General features: G+C 44.2%; 1 non-coding gene across 1 annotated transcript; it reads left to right on the forward strand.

Annotated features, from left to right (window-relative positions):
• Positions 1-1,085: 1,085 nt before the first annotated feature.
• On the forward strand, positions 1,086-1,177 carry LOC124650679. Its single transcript, XR_006987108.1, has one exon. It is a non-coding gene; the product is annotated as a small nucleolar RNA SNORD96 family (small nucleolar RNA).
• Positions 1,178-18,045: the final 16,868 nt, after the last annotated feature.

Here is an 18,045-nt window from a genome sequence, read left to right on the forward strand (position 1 = left end):
ACTGAGATTGTGCTAATATTGTAACTGATATAATTCTCCGTCCATGCTGGCTTTTGGTGAATTTTTAAGTCATTTGCTCCATTTCCTTTTAGGTGGTGTATTTGCCTTTATAAGTTGCATGTATGTAAATCATTTCAGCTAATCAACTTCAGTTTTTTGATAAAGTAGTAAGACTACTTTGATGCGAAAATACTATAGTTATTCATTTGTGAACGTTTGATAGTTGACAGAGGAATGCTGCTATCTTGTCCACCATAGATTTGTAGTTAGCTAATTCAACACATATTTTCCATTCAAGGTATCTGATTTCATTTAAATTCCTAGATAAATTGGATGAAAAATGTGTCATTTTGACTATTTAGTTGTGTTCGTAAGCTGAAGTATTTACTGATTGCATCTCCATTTCATTTCATGCAGGAGTACAAAGAAATGTCCTAGAAAAAAAATTGAGCACTTGGCGTAGCGCATGAAGAGGCCTGATCAGTTGACCATTTTAGTTCAAGGAATCCCACAACTGCATAGATCATGGAACTTATTGGTGTCATGGTGACCACTACTCGAAGTACTATCTTCGGAGGAGGGATGGTGATGTTGTGTGGTAGCATGTTGCATGTCGGCGAGGGGGTGCTGGCCACCAGGACTCTTCAGCGCCAATGCGAGCCACAAAGGTAGATGCAAGGAGGCCTGGTGGATGTCTCCTCCTCGAACCCATTGGACCAAGGTGATCCCTGGCCCTTGTCCTGTGTTCCTCTCACTAGCGCGAGTCTTCGTTTAAATCTGTGAAAGCGGCGTGTTCTTCGTGCAGGTGATGTTGTGGTGTGTTCTTCCATTGCACCAGGGGTCCTTGGTTCAATCGTGGTCCTGTTTTGTATTAGCTCTGGACCCAACAAATGGGCTGCTATGGCAGCTTGAATCATAGCCTAAATTTCCATGTTTGTTTTTATCAGAGATTGGCAAGCTGACAACTTACTCACTTTGTTGTCTTTCATCGTGGTACATTAATTGGTTATTAGTAGTCATTTCTGAGAGACTTCACTTTTGTATCAGTTTCTCATGACCTACCATTTCTTCACTTTTTTCATTCTTGTCCAGTGATGAAAAACTTACTACTCATACCATCTTTCGGGGTTGATCGGTCGATATGTGGCCATGTTGTTATTCTGCAATTCTAATGCCAAATTGAACAACTTTTAATGATCCACAACTAGTGAGGGTTTCATCATTTGACTATGTTCCGGGTTACTCTTATTTAGTGTTACTCCCATTACTTTATTATTGTCTTGCTAATGCATTCACTGTTTCTTCTAGACAGTGTTTTGTTTGGACAAAGATGAAAATCATTAACAAAACACACCATCTTTCGTGACTCATTTGTGCCTTTCGTGTGCCATACTGTCAAATTTGTTGTTCGTATGTCTAAAGTATTTTTTTTTGTTTTAGAGTTCAATGTTGAAATTCCATTTCAGTGTAGTTGTTCATGATTGTACAGTGGTGAAAAACTTCTATTCATTCTTTTGGGACACTGCAGACACATGAAGTTGATTGATGCGGCTTATATGTTCTCTAATATTTTCTTCTTGGTTTGTATACCATTTTAGTCTTTATGTCATGGTTCCAGACACAGGAGCCTACATCTGATCAGTAAAATTATTTGTAAAATCATTGGTACGTTGACAAAAAACATTGCCTGTATTCCAACGGTAAAAAGACATTTCTCACATATTTGTGCATCTTCAAAATGTTGCTGGCATTAATCACTACATTATGACTAATTTCATGTTGCAAGTTTGCTAAGCTACTAGATTGTGACCAGCTCTGCTATTATCGTGAGATGCAGATCAGAGTAGGACATGTCTTTTGCCTTGTTTGTTGTGGCTGCTATTTAATTAAAAAAATTGTCTATCAGTATTAATTTCTTTGTGTCTTGTGGTCGGTTGGCATGTGTTTACATGAATAGACATGACATGATAATCTATATGAAAAAAATACCATTACCATCTTTCCGGAGCTGGCTGCTTTATCATCACCAAGGTCACCAATGCGCAATTTAGCTCCAGCTGAAGCATGCGTGTATTCGTGCTACTGTTGCACCGTCTTTGATATTTGAATGCCGTTGTTGATGTAGTACCAGCCTCACTGTGCTCGTCGGTTGTGCTACTGGGTGCACGCTAAAGAAGTCCCATCTGGGCCGAAACACGCAAGCACCACACCGGCTTCCATGAGCTACAACTAATGTAAGTCATCGACTCCTCAATCTAATCTTCAGTTCGATGTTTCCACTCTTATTACTGGAATAGCTTGGTTGAACTGGAAATTGTGAAACTCATATGTTTGTAGATGCTAGTTTCTGGGGCCTGACAGGTCCTTGTCATCTTGCATGCAGCTGACCCTCATAGAAACCTGAAGGCCCTTGGGTTAGACTATTCCCTGCTTCCACTCGCTGATGTGAGATGGCAACGAGTTCAGAGCGCTGCAACCGTGTCAGATCTGGCATCTTCTTCGTTTCCATTGTTTAGGCGAGCTTTTGCTTCTTCCCTTCTCTCATGTGAATTTCAATGTATTCATTCAGATATTTTTCCCCTTTCTTGTCATTGATTAACTGATTCAAAATATATATGTGATAAACCCGCAAACAATCATGATCTGTGATCATCTAATGTTGTCGATGTGCCAGGTTGGTTTAGTTTCCTTGGCTTTTTTTTAGCAAGTTTTCATTGTACTCTTTGACCATTTGTCTCTTCATTTGTTATGTTTATCAAAAACTGTTTTCTTTCATGGTAAAGGTTGTCTAGGCTCTTCGCTTTGTCCCTGTTAGACTAAATTATTTGTATTTTCTTGACCAAGAGACTTAATAACATGTGGAGCTAAGTTATAAATGGCAGCAATTTATCTATTCTTCCCCTGCTCTCCAAGACTCTGTTTTTGAAAGAATGCTCTCCAGGACTCTAATGTAGTTGTTGCATGTTAATTTAGTTTATTGCTCTAAGTTGCGCACTATCTGTGTGTCATTTTTTCTGCAATCATGAATGCACGGATCTTTATGAAATAGATGGTGCATTCACCTTTTTCATTACGATTCATTTAAGATTAATATCGGACTATGCTATGTACATTGCTAAAAGGACATGCTCTCTTATACTTGCCGCCTAGGATGGTTCTTGGTACGTAGGATGTACTGTGAACCGTTTGTGTTGTGTATAGCAGTATGCTACTTATTTATGCAGTGACCCCTGCAGTGTTTTTTCAGCACTAATTACGAATCTGAGGCACCCATATTCTTAAACATCTTATTATTCACTGTTTTACGTCCCCCAGGAACAGGTTTTCTTTATGTGGATGATATCACCAACTGTACATGATGGAAGAGTTTGTGCCACTTTTAGTGTGACTGTCTGGTGCTGTTTTGCGGATGCATTTCAAGCGCAATGAGCATGCCGTGGACAGTTACTTGTATTCTGTAAGCAAGAGTAAGTTGTCTCATCTTTAAAATTAAATGTGCACGTCAATATTATGGATCTGAATGGCTTCTAACTCTGAATTGATCACTAAATGGAGAGTGGATCTTTGGTTCGGTTGATGCACGGCCTGCCAGTACATTACAACTGGGCATGTTTATTTTTCATGTTTACTCCAGGAATTGGATTTGTACTCTTCGCTTTGCAGTATCGAATTTTTCTGATACAAACGCACATCATTCACAATAACACGTTCAGTTGTAATAAGGTCAGTCTAGCATTACTAGTGCATTTTGCTTTTGCATAATTGCCAGAATGTTTGGATATATATTTTTGTACAAATGTGTATATATGCCCTGCTCTTTCAGAATGTCATGCTTAAAAATCTTCATCACATGTGTGATAGGATGCTGCTAAAGCATGTGCGTCCTTGGTGACATCTTGAAGAGTGGAGCAAGAAATTGAACTAAGAATCATTCAAGGATAGCAACAAAATGAGCCTCAATTACCGGTGCGTGGCACTAGCACGATCATCTTGCGAGCTGGTATTGAGATGCACACAGTGGGAAGCTCACAACCGCTGCACCCTGGTGGGATGAGCAATGGTTGATCACTTTGATGTTTCGCCCGAAGGCACCTGGAACTAGATGTTGTTTTTACTAGTTAAATGTTAAGGTTAATATGTTTGTTCAGTGTTCTGTATCTCTAATCTGTAGGTTTGCAATCTATGGAACTTTTTTCACCGGATGGGTTGCTCTGCGGTAGTAGTAGAACAAGGAGTGAACAGCTGTGTTACTCATTGGTAGCTGATGTGTGTGTAAGGAACCTAGGTGTGTATTTCACAGTTTGAGAAATGAGAATCTAACTGACCCAGATTCAAGAAAACAACATTTAGTGTTATGTGTTCATGTCCAATCATTGGCTTGTCCTAGATTCCGATTGACGATGTCAATTGCAATACTAGGAATTTGCTTTAGAGATCTTGCTAGATTGCTGAAGCTGCAATCTCTTTCTGAAAATTAGCTTCAGTTTTGCTATACATATATTGTACTAGCACATACCAATCTAATCGAATGAGTATATCTTGTGTTCACTTCGTATATATTTTTAGTTAACCAAATGTAACTTGGAGCTCATAGAATTCCCTAGCATTCCATCGAAACTATGGTGGCGGTGATCTCAATATTTTCTCATTCTGCTTAGACGGCTTGCTAGGGCATCTGGAAGCAATGTTTATTATCATACGATTATTCTAACAGTTCTGAGTTTAATTCGCTAAGAATTTATATATATGCTTGCTTTCATTTATATTTAATTACCAAGGAGTGGGCAGGGAAGACCTAGCGTCTCAAACCTTGCTTGTAACATGACCTTTCTTCCATGTGTGCTTTCTCTAGGAGACCAATCATATATATAAGCTCTTAGTGTGTTTAACATGACCTTTCTTTGATTTATATTTCTCTAAGAGACCAGTCATAAATGATATTGGAAAATTCATCCAAATTGTACTCCCTTTCGATCCATAATAAGTGTCGACAATTTATTATAATAAATTGTCGACACTTATTATGGATCGGCTGGGGTAGTATTTGATATGATGGTTCGTTCATGTTAATCTGTAGGCAAATCCTTGAAGAATAGTTTTGTTGAAGCTGAAATCATTTAACCATCTGTAGGCAAATCCTTGAGGAATAGTTTTGTTGGAGCTGAAATCATTTAACCAATCCATAATTTGCTCTGGTGCTGATCCAATGTAATAGAGGAAGTCCATCACCAATTGACTCGCCTTCCAATAATTAGCTGGGATTTCATCACAATATTAAGTGGGACATTAATCTCCTTCCCCAATAAATATGGGACTCTTTTGATTGAACTGAAATACATATTGCAAACTCTTTTGATTGAACTGAAATACATATTGCAAACGTGTGGGCAACTTAGCTGGACCACGCCTCCATCTCTGGCGGCGTTTGGTATGACGGCCAAGGGGGCGGGAGGAGCGTTAAAATAAACATGTGAGGCATCAATTTTTTTGGCAACCTGAATAATAAAAACATATACCTGGTTCTTACTCATAGTAGTTTTCTGATAGTAGCATGCAACAACATCAACTAGACATCAGCCTGATGTTCAGCTCAGCTCTTACTCGCCTCGCTTGGGTGCGGCGGCGGTGCGCTTGACGATCACCCCTCAGAAAGCATGACCGCTCCTCTGGCTGAGGTTGTCATTTGTCTTCCGGCCACGGCCACATGCTAATATACATCGATCATGTATTTCATCTTAACGTGCCAGGACTTTTATGTATGTATCCATTGGTAATAATTTCTGTGAAATATGTACAATTGGGCATGAACATGGGAGAGATTGCTCCTGGAAAAATGGAGTAATTAGTGCAAAGCATTTATGAGGGTGGGAGGAAAATCGGTCCATCGGAAGCCTGTTAATATGGATAGAAATTATCCCCGGATTACATGCGCACCTACATTAATTTGTTTTTTTCCTAGGCCTAGAGTTTAGTTTTCACTGACCAAGTCAGCGATCTGCGGCAATGTCCATCGAAGCCATGATCAGCCTCTTCATATATTTTATCTAATAAGCAACAGCGTAGAGAGACGAAAAAAGTGGCGGCAAAGTTGGTGCCAATTTTTTTTTAGAATTCGAATGAAAACTCCTCAATCTTAGCCTCCTAAAGTCTATAATTATGAGGAGAGGTAGAGGCAACACACATAATTCATGGGGGAGTGCCATATGAGGGAATATTCAGAATCTAATCTGGGTACTCAATTGGTCAAATCTGGAATGTACACATAATTTGTGTGGTGGAGTGCCATATCAGGGGGGATATTCAGAATCTGGGCTCTCAATAGATCAAATCTGGAATGTACACATAATTCGTGGGGGGAGTGCCATATAATACCAACAGATTATTAGCGTCGAGGTTTTTTTCTTAGTGCGTTCGTAAGGAGCTATTAAACTTTTATGGAAGTAGTACCTGTTTTTAGGATGTATTTTGAGCAACACATGGCGCTCCATGGGTCAAATCTGGAACTGTACAACATTCAGAACAATTTTAGTGGAATTACAAGACGGGTGTTTGACGAAATTGCTATCCTTGCAACTATAGGCCGACCATGATGTTCAAGGCCTGAATTGCGTCAGTTTTGGCGAGAATCATAAATTAGCTTTATTAATCTTGAAACTACGTATCTCATTTGCAGGATAGCACCGCAGGAACTACCCGCGTCGGACGGCAGCTATGCGGAGCGTGAGCTGGAGAAAGAACGGCTTTACGGAGACACGGATGGGGAGAGGAATGGAAAGGGGATGCCGGTGAAGGATGACGTACGCCGGCGTCCGGCCACACATAGGTTGCTCTCCGGCGGCGGCATGGTGGCCTCCCCGTCCCGTCCCGTCGCCAAAGTCCAAAGTCATAAGTCACAGCACGCGCTGCCGCCCGCGGCGGCGACCATGGGCTTCTTTTATAGATGGAGTAAGGCCCCTGTTTTGGAGCGGGAAAGAGAAAAGATGGATAGATCTGTGTTGGATGAGCACTCGCGCCCAGGATGAAGGGCGGAGATGGTTTAAGCCACGGATCGGTGACGTGGAGCGGAGATGTCGCAGATTATTAAGCGAGCGAGAGTCGCGCGGATAGAAGGAGGGCCGGACCGGATTAGAGGGCATGCGACGGGACGGATAATGAATGGCATGCCTGCATGTGTGATGTGGAGCGTGGATGTCGCAGATTATTAAGCTAGAGTCGCGCGATTAGAAGAAGGACATGCGACGCGACGGATAATCAATATGGCCTTCCTGCGTGTGATGCTGGCGTTTTTCGTTCGTTGACCTACCCGCGCCCGCTGCCCGGTTGACCCGACCGCGCTAGCGCCCGAGTCGCACGCCCGCGTGGCCCACGTACGTCCGCTGCGAGACCTGACCCTCTCGCACGTACGCCCGGAAGCAGCAAGCAGCGCCTCTCCGCCTGCACCTCCCGCGTATGATTATTCAACAACATGTGCTCGAGGTTTTGGAGCAAACTTCGAAAATTGGTACGTACTAGATGGTTGAAGGATGTGCATCAGTTTGAAGAAGAAGTGGACGAGGCTGTGCATGAGTTTGAAGGACAGGCTTTGGCTGCTGGAGAACGTCACCTCCTTGCGGTTTCTCCACTTGATCCGTCCCGAGTTTCCTACGGAAGTATGGGGACCGGGCGGCGAGGATGACGCGGTGGGCCTGGATGGGTCTTCCTTGCACATACAGCGTGATGTCTGGAGGGGACGGCCACAGCTCGCCGGCAGCATCCGTCGCCAACGTCGGCGTCGAGTCAGCACCGACGCGGTTGGCGGGGCAGGCGAGGAACGCCGACCTGAGGGCAGCGTGAAACGGCGCGAGCGGGAGCGGGCGCAGCGGCCGCGGCCGCGACTCGTAGTGACAGAGGATTCTGCGTATGCCCAGGTTGAGCGCCGCGCGGTAGCACCGCTCGCCTTCGAAGGTGCTGTCGTCGTAGACGGCGCCGGCCTCGAGCAGCATCCGCACGGCATCGTCATGGCCAGCGAGGCAGGCGTAGTAGAGCGGGATGGAGTCCCAGCGGTCGCAAGCGTTCAGGTCGGCCCCGTCTCGGAGCAGGCGGCCGAGCAGGGCGCAGTCGCCGGCGCGTGCCGCCTGGAAGATGTCCAATTCCATACCGCCGGCTGCTGATCCCATCGATCTCGATCTTGTACGTTGCCGCTTCTCGTCTTTTTCTGGATCAACAATACGACCCTTGCGTGTATATATAGGCAGAGGAAACGGCGAAGCTGCCCGTCTCCGACTACATCTCGGAAAACTCAAGCGGTTCCAGGGCAACTAACACATGGACTCGGAGTACTCCTCCCGATCAGTTTTACTAGTTATAGAAAACCTTGATTAGCAGACCATGTATAGTAAACAACAAAATTAGTGAACCGAGTTCAAAAGGCATGGCATGTTGTTGACGTGAAGCAAGCACCTGCAAACACCTGCCTAAGTAATGTTGGCGCAAGTATAGGGAGGGCAAGAACTACATACATACCAGTAGCTAGCAGCATGGAACGTAGTGCAACAATTATTAGCCTGCGGTTTTGATGCATACGATATTAAAGGAGTCATTAGCTGCAATATTTTCCCGGCTGATGATCCTGCCCCCAATCCCGAACTGGTACTGCATCATCCCGACCGTACATCTGTTTTGATGGGCAACGAGTTTGACCGAGGGTGCGCACCGCAGCAAAAGCGATTTTTTTTTTTACAATTTCGGAAGACTGGGCCGGCGCCTTGTATGGCCTCCATGAAGCTCCACCTCTATCGAGCCCATCTGCGAGGGTTTGGTATTTTCGAAGATAGGTATCCATCCCTTTAGTGAGATAACATTGACGAGCTGCATATTTTTCGTCTAATTATGTCTTTCTTACACTGATAAAACACATTAAAGTTATTTGTGAGGGATCATGTTGCACAGAAATTACACTAAATTAAGTTCATCTCTTCTAATGATCAACTTGCTGAAATCTTCACAAAGTTATTGTCTGCTGCATTTGTTTAAGGTTTGTCGATGCAATCCTAGCCTCCTAAACACGCGGTTAAGACTGAGAGATGATGTTGGACCTTGTATTAGAGATGCCTTGCAGCTTGTGTATCTTGCGCGTATTGGACTAGACTTGTATGTGTAGCACGTGCATCAAGATACGAAGATATTCAGGCACAAGGGCTGGGCAGTTCCCTCTCCAAACCCTAAACTTCACACCACGAAGCGGTTGCCAAGCTTTCCAAAGTAGCAGTAACGCTGTTTAGCTATTTTGGCTAATTCTTAACCGTCTTCAATTCCTCAAGTAACTCGAACCAGGATTAGGAACTAAAGAGCTATCAGACGCGTAACCGCATAGGCGCTGTGCGTTTGCCATGCCATTTTCGGTACCTTTTTGTTTTCTTGCTAGTTCAGAGCACACTTTAGCAGTAGTTGCCACTGCCCTGTGCACACCGCTGTCGCGAGTCACTCGCAACAAATCATCTTCTTCCCTAACTGCCTCCCCTGTTCTTTCTCTGTTTAGCTCCGGCGGCTGGCGCTCTCTATAAAACTACAAGTATCTGATGAATGAAACCACACAACGTACCGAGAGCTACCGATTGTTGTCCGATCGCGCGCGGGCATGTCGTGGTCGGACGCGGACGCGGCCTTGTTCGCGGCCGTCCTAGGGCAGGACGCCGCGCACCACCTGGCTACCACGACGCAGCAACTCCACGAGACGGTGTCGTCGCCGGCCGAGCTCCAGGCGCGCTGCGCGCGCCTTCAAGACTTCGTCGAGCGGGGAGGAACCTGGACGTACGGTATCTACTGGCAAGAGTCCCACGCCGGCGCCGGAACCCGTCCCGTCCTCGTCTGGGGTGACGGGCACTGCCGCGATGCCCCCCCGCCTGACGCCGACCCTGCCGCCGCGGGCGCGCCCGAGGAAGCCGGCGCGGTGTACAAGAACCTGGCGCGCAAGCGCGTCCTGCTGCGGCTGCACGCACTGTACGGCGGAGGGGACGAGGACGACGACGCGCTCCGGCTGGACCGTGTCACTGGCGCCGAGATGTACTTCCTCGCGTCCATGTACTTCTCCTTCCCCGAGGACGGCGGCGGGCCAGGCCGTGCGATGGCCTCCGGCCGCTACGCTACGTCGATGGAGATGACTCCGGGGGCACTTCCCCGTCCCGGCGGCGTGCCGGAACAGAGACTTCTGTCCCCCGAAACTTGTCTTCGCGATGGCGGCGGCTACGGAACTCTTCGTGGAATATGACTTGTTGTTTTAGGGTTTTCGCATCTGGGAGAATATATAGGCGGAAGGGCGGCCTCGGAGGGGCCCAGGGTGCCCGCACCACATCGCGGCGCGGCCAGGGGTGGGCCCGTGCCCCCATATGGTGTGGGGGCCCCTTGGCCCCCCTCTGGCCCTTCTCTGGCTCTCTGGGTCCGCCTCGGCAAAATATTGACTTCTGTCTTCGTGGGGTCCAATTCCGAGAATATTTCCTGTGTAGAATTTCTGAAACCAAAAACAGCAGAAAACAGGAACTGACGCTTCGGCATCTTGTTAATAGGTTAGTCCCGAAAAATGCATAAAAATGATATAAAGTGTGAGTAAAACATGTAGGTATTGTCATAAAACTAGCATGGAACATAAGAAATTATAGATACGTTGGAGACGTATCAAGCATCCCCAAGCTTAGTTCCTACTCGCCCTCGAGTAGGTAAACGATAAAAAGAATAATTTCTGAAGTGACATGCTACCAACATAATCTTGATCAACACTATTGTAAAGCATATGAGATGAATGAAGTGACTCAAAGCAATGGTCTATAGTTTGCTAATAAAAATATAATGACTAAACAACTGAATCATATAGCAAAAACTTTTCATGAATAGTACTTTCAAGACAAGCATCAAAAAGTCTTGCATAAGAGTTAACTCATAAAGCAATAGATTCAAAGTAAAAGGCATTGAAGCAACACAAAGGATGATTAAGTTTCAGCAATTGCATTCAACTTGTAACAGGTATATCTCATGGATAGTTGTCAACATAAAGCAATATAACAAGTGCAATAAGTAAACATGTAAGAATCAATGCACACAGTTGACACAAGTGTTTGCTTCTAAGATAGAAAGAAGTAGGTAAACTGACTTAACATAAAGTAAAAGAAAGACCCTTCACAGAGGGAAGCAGGGATTAAATCATGTGCTAGATCTTTTCAAGTTTTGAAATCATATAGAGAGCATAAAAATAAAGTTTTGAGAGGTGTTTGTTGTTGTCAACGAATGGTAGTGGGTACTCTAACTACCTTGTCAACCAGACTTTCAAAGAGCGGCTCCCATGAAGGACGTTATCTCTACCAGCAAGGTAGATCATCCCTCTTCTCTTTTGTTTACACATGTATTTTAGTTTCATTATTGATGACACTCCTCCCAACCTTTTGCTTACACAAGCCATGGCTAACCGAATCCTCGGGTGCCTTCCAACATTCACATACCATGGAGGAGTGTCTATTTGCAAAATTAAGTTGCTTACTGATAAATCAGGGCAAAACATGTGAAGAGAATTATTAATGAAAGTTAATTAATCGGGACTGGGCACCCCGTTGCCAGCTCTTTTTGCAAAATTATTGGATAAGCGGATGTGCCACTAGTCCATTGGTGAAAGTCCGCCCAATAAGATTGAAAGATAAAACACCACATACTTCCTCATGAGCTATAAAACATTGACACAAATAAGGAGTAATAAAGTTTTGAATTGTTTAAAGGTAGCACATGAAGTATTTACTTGGAATGGCAGAAAAATACCACATAGTAGGTAGTTATGGTGGACACAAATGGCATAGGTTTTGGCTCAAGGTTTTGGATGCACGAGAAGTATTCCCTCTCAGTACAAGGCTTTGGCTAGCAAGGTTGTTTGAAGCAAACACAAGTATAAACCGGTACAGCAAAACTTACATAAGAACATATTGCAAGCATTATAAGACTCTACACTGTCTTCCTTGTTGTTCAAACACTTTTACCAGAAAATATCTAGACCTTAGAGAGACCAATCATGCAAACCAAATTTCAACAAGCTCTACGGTAGTTCTCCACTAATAGATTTAAACTACATGATGCAAGAGCTTAAACATGATCTACTTGAGAGCTCAAAACAATTGCCAAGTATCAAATTATTCAAGACAATATACCAATTACCACATGAAGCATTTTCTGTTTCCAATAAAATGACAATAAGTGCTGCGGCTTTCAGCTTTCGCCATGAACATGAATTAAGAACACGAGTGTTCATATGAAAAAGCGGAGCGTGTCTCTCTCCCACACAAGGATGTTTAGGATCTGATTTTATTCAGAGAATGAAAATAACAAAACGAAAATAAAAGCACACAGACGCTCCAAGTAAAGCACATAAGATGTGACGGAATTAAAATATAGTTTCACTAGAGGTGACCTGATAAGTTGTTAATGAAGAAGGGGATGCCTTGGGCATCCCCAAGCTTAGACGCTTGAGTCTTCTTGAAATATGCAGGGATGACCCCAAGCTTAGACTTTTCACTCTTCTTGATCATATCATATCATCCTCCTCCCTTGATCCTTGAAAACTTCCTTCACACCAGACTCAAAGCAATCTCATTAGAGGGTTAGTGCATAATCAAAAATTCACATGTTCAGCAAGGACACAATCATTCCAACACTTCTGGACATTAACCAAGGCTACTGAAATTTAATGGAGCAAAGAAATCCACTCAACACAGTAAAAGAGGCAATGCGAAATAAAAGGCAGAATCTGTCAAAACAGAACAGTCCGTAAAGAAGAATTTTTTCGAGGCACTTAACAAGCTCAGATGGAAAAGCTCCAGTTGAATGAAAGTTGCGTACATATCTGAGGATCACGCATGAATTTTTTCAGCATCTTACGAGTTTCCTACAGAGAGATCAACTCAAATTCGTGACAGCTAAAAATCTGTTTATGCGCAGAAATCCAAATCTAGTATCAACTTTACTATCAAAGACTTTACTTGGCACAAAAACGAAATAAACATGATAAGGAGAGGTTGCTATAGTAGTAACAACTTCCAAGACACAACAAAAAAGTAGCAAAATAAAAAAAAACTCCCAAGAAGTGCTTTCTTTATAGCCATTAAGATGGACTCAGTAATTTTAATGATGCTCTCGCAAGAAATAAGAGTTGAAGCAAAAGAGAGCATCAAAAGCAAATAAGAAACACTTTTAAGTCTAACCCACTTCCTAGAAAAGGAATCTTGTAAATAAACAAGTTATGTAAGCATAATGCAATAAGCATAGGAAAACAAGACAAACGCAACTTCAAGATTTTCAGCAAAAAGAGAGGTGTTTTAGTAACATGAAAATCCCTACAACCATATTGTCCTCTCTCATAAAGATTTTCAGTAGCATCATGAACAAACTCAACAATATAAATATCACATGAAACATTCTTATCATGAGCTACATGCATAAAATTATTACTCTCCACATAAGCATAGTCAATACTATTAATTGTAGTGGGAGAAAATTCAATAAAATAGCTATCATTATTATTCTCATCACCATAATCATCATATATAGGAGGCATATTGTAATCATAATTAATTTTCTCTCAATAGTAGGTGGACTGAAAATATGATAGTCATCATTGTAATCATCATATATAGGAGGTTAAGTATCATCAAAGTAAATTTTCTCCTCCATGCTTGGGGGACTAAAAATATCATGCTCATCAAAACTAACTTCCCCAAGCTTAGAATTTTCCATAGCATTAGCAACAATGGTGTTCAAAGCATTCATACTAATAACATTGCCATTAGCATGCATATAAAGTTCCATATGTTTTTTAATTTTCTCTTCAAACACCTCATGTCCTAACTCAAGATAAATACTATAAAGATCTCTAATATTTTTGTTGTTTTCCATTAAGCCTAACTAGTGAAATAAAAACAAGATACAAAAAGATAAAATTGCAGAATCTAAAGGAGATACCTTCGAGCACTCACACACCGGCAACAGTGCTAGGAAATAGCTTAGTAGTCGGAGGATGTGAATACCTTTTACCTTACCTCCCCGGCAACGACGCCAGAAAATAGCTTGATGTCTACGCACGCTTCTATTCCTGTAGACAGTGTTGGGCCTCCAAGAGCAGAGGTTTGTAGAACAGCAGCAAGTTTCCCTTAAGTGAATCACCCAAGATTTATCGAACTCAGGGAGGTAGAGGTCAAAGATATCCCTCTCAAGCAACCCTGCAATTAAGATACAAGAAGTCTCCTGTGTCCCCAACACACCTAATACACTTGTCAGATGTATAGGTGCACTAGTTCGACGAAGAGATAGTGAAATACAAGTAATGTGGATGATTATAAGTAGTAATTGCAATCTGAAATAAAGATGGCAGCAAGCGAACATGTAGTAGAACTTGTTGGAAACGGTGTTTCAATGCTTAGAAACAAGGCCTAGGGATCATACTTTTACTAGTGGACACTCTCAACAATGATCACATAATTGGATAATTAGATAACTTCTCTTCACTTGTGCTACTCTGAATTACTCTCCTATTGGAATCACTAATCATCATGTAGCGGCTCCAAAAGCTCCACTCAAAGTTCATCAAGTACTTGACAAACACCACTCATAGGGATATCCTCGTCAAATCATAATCCAAGATAATACCATTGCAATTTAGACCGAGTACTAACATAGCATACACACTGTCAACAATAGCTATGAAAGGGGGAATAGATCACATCAATACTATCATAGTAATAGTTAACTTCATAATCCACAAGAGATTACAATCATAGCCTACGCCAAGTACTACATGATGCACACACTGTCCTCTTTACATCATGGAGGAGGAATAGACTACTTTAATAACATCACTAGAGTAGCACATAGATTAATAGTGATACAAAGCTCATGATCACATAAAGATCACACCATGGGAGAGAGAGATGAACCACATAGCTACCGGTAGAGCCCTCAGCCTCGGGGGAGAACTACTCCCTCCTCATCATGGGAGACAGCAACGGCGATGAAGATGGCGGTGGTGTCGATGGAGATGACTCCGGGGGCACTTCCCCGTCCCGGCGGCGTGCCGGAACAGAGACTTCTGTCCCCCGAAACTTGTCTTCGCGATGGCGGCGGCTACGGAACTCTTCGTGGAATATGACTTGTTGTTTTAGGGTTTTCGCACCTGGGAGAATATATAGGCGGAAGGGCGGCCTCGGAGGGGCCCCAGGGTGCCCACACCACATGGCGGCGCGGCCAGGGGTTGGCCCGTGCCCCCCTATGGTGTGGGGCCCCTTGGCCCCCCTCTGGCCCTTATCTGGCTCTTTGGGTCCGCCTCGGCAAAATATTGACTTCTGTCTTCGTGGGGTCCAATTCTGAGAATATTTCCTGTGTAGAATTTCTGAAACCAAAAACAGCAGAAAATAGGAACTGGCGCTTCGGCATCTTGTTAATAGGTTAGTCCCGGAAAATGCATAAAAATGATATAAAGTGTGAGTAAAACATGTAGGTATTGTCATAAAACTAGCATGGAACATAAGAAATTATAGATACGTTGGAGACGTATCATGAGGCTTTAGCTTGGATTTGGACTTGTTGCAAGTAATGCATCTCTTCACATACCTGTCCACATCCCGCCTCATCTTTGGCCAATAAAAATGGTCAGCTAGCATGAGTAGCGTCTTCTCACGCCCAAAGTGACCCATCAAACCTCCAGCATGTGATTCCTGCAATAAGAGCAAACGCACAGACGATTCTGGAACACATAGTTTGTTAGCTCTAAACAAGAACCCATCATGTATGTGATATTTTTCCCATGCTTTACCAATAGCACACAAGATATATGGTTCGGCAAAATCATTATCAGTAGCATACAAATCACATATTCTTCCTAGATAGAGCATCAACAACAATATTATCTTTTCCCTTCTTATGCTTAATAATGCATAGAAAAGACTCAATGAACTCAACCCACTTAGCAAGACGCCTATGCAAGTTAGATTGAGCTTTCAGATATTTTAAAGCTTCATGATCAGAATGTATGATAAATTCTTTTGGCCACAAGTAATGTTGCCAAACCTCAAGAACTCTAATTAAAGCATACAATTTTTTATCATATATAGGATAGTTCAACTTACACCAGAAAGTTTCTCAGAAAAATATGCAATTGGGCGACCCTCTTGCATAAACACACCACCAATTCCAATACCACTAGCATCACATTCAATCTCAAATTGCTTATTGAATTCAGGAAGTGCTCCATGGCCAGCTCCATGTCCAGCTTCTTGTCCAGCTTCATGGTCAGTTCCATGTCCAGCTTCTTGTCCAGCTGATCCTCTCCTCCTCGTGCGATGCTTGTTTCCTCTTCATACCTGATCATACATAAGTAATACGACTTAGGCAGTATAAAGTTCTCATCGATCAAAGTATCACATAGGAACAAGTTCACCTGTTGTTTAAGTAGCTTCGCACGAGCGCGTGTCATTGATCCAATCCTAACTTCATTGGACTTGAGCTTCACAGCAGCATCTTCTTCATCTTGCAATGACGGACGTAGTAGCGTAGTAGGGATGTTCTCATCAGATCTGGGCTCATTGATATCAACCCGAAGATGTTGCATGAAGCTCCAACCGTTCATGAGTGGTGGTTATTCTTCGTGCAAAAGAATGGCCAATCAAAACGGGTGATGGCATCACTTGCCATGCTCGTAACTTGGGAAGTTTGGAAAGAAAGAAAAACACGTGTATTTCGACATGGTGGTCTCGAGGATAAAAAATGAGAGGTCTTTATGGCTTTGGCCAGGTTGAAAGCATTAAGAGCATCTCTAGCAGATACCCCATATCGGCCTGGAAACAGAAGTTTGGGCAGATATGAAGTTTTCAGTCGTTTTTTAGCCTAGACCAGATCCCGCATCGGTGATCTGGCCTGGAAAACGGATCCAGGCCGCAGCCCAAACCCGCGAAATGCCCCCATATATGGCGGTTGGCAGCGGCGGATGGGGGCCAAACCCCATCCGCTCCTCCGCCTCTCCGCCTCACGCCGACGTCAAATCGACCGCCCTCCGGCGAGCAATCGGCACGCGCGCTAGTAGATCCAGCCACCCCTCCTCCCGCCGACGAGTATGGTGTCGAGGCGCGGCTCCAACGGGCGCAGGGGCGGTTAGGTTGGGCGCGGCGGAAGCGGAACCAAGTGCGGCGGCATCTCGAACCAGGGCGGCGGGGATGGGCGTGCCGGCGAGAAGACGGAGGCAGACAAGATTCACTCTGACGCGGTACGGATCCGGGGGAGGTACCGGTTTTGCAACTACGGTGTCACGGCGCCGCCTGTCTTCGCCAAGCACGAGTCCGAGTGCTACCGCCGCCGCGCCTCCTCCCCTTCCGCGGCGTCCTTGTCGTCGAGCTCCCGCCAGCGCCCATTGATGGTGTTGGTGGTGAAGATGGAGGAAGACGACACACACCCGCGTTCAAGCCCGGTGACTATCTCGACGACGCGGAGCTGGAGCGCCTCCTCCCGAAGCTCAGCTTGGAAGCAGGGCTTGCACCCAACAACTTCGTCGATGAGCGCCACCTCGACATCGTCGTTGGGCTCGTCTCGCGCTCGAGCCAGCGCGATGCGGACAAGGCCAAGTAGTGGCTGCTCGTCTCGGAGGAGCAGGGCAAGATCTTCATCGACTTCGGCAGCGACGACGAGTGACGAGGCTGACAACGCGCCACCGCCATGGCACAAGGCTCCGGTGAGCCTCCCGGAGCCAATTTTTTGTTCTAGGTTGCGTGGCGGCGGTATTTAGCTCGAATTGTAGCTAATTCGAGTTGCTTTTGGTTCAATGTAGTCGAATTTGCCTATATGTATGCATGAAGTGTCCAAATGCAATGCAATTCTATCTTGCGCGCCAATTATTTTTTAAATATACAGTTCTGTTTGCCGTTTCTGCTTTGCGCGCACGTTTGTCAAACCCTAAAACTGCGTTGGGTGCCATGAATAGGTGATTTTGGGGTTTTCGGTTTAAAGTATCTCCTAGAGATGCTCTAAGTACTCTGATTATGCGAGAGTAGACCT

Source organism: Lolium rigidum, chromosome 4 (genome assembly GCF_022539505.1).
Source record: "Lolium rigidum isolate FL_2022 chromosome 4, APGP_CSIRO_Lrig_0.1, whole genome shotgun sequence".
Classification (NCBI taxonomy): domain Eukaryota; kingdom Viridiplantae; phylum Streptophyta; class Magnoliopsida; order Poales; family Poaceae; genus Lolium; species Lolium rigidum.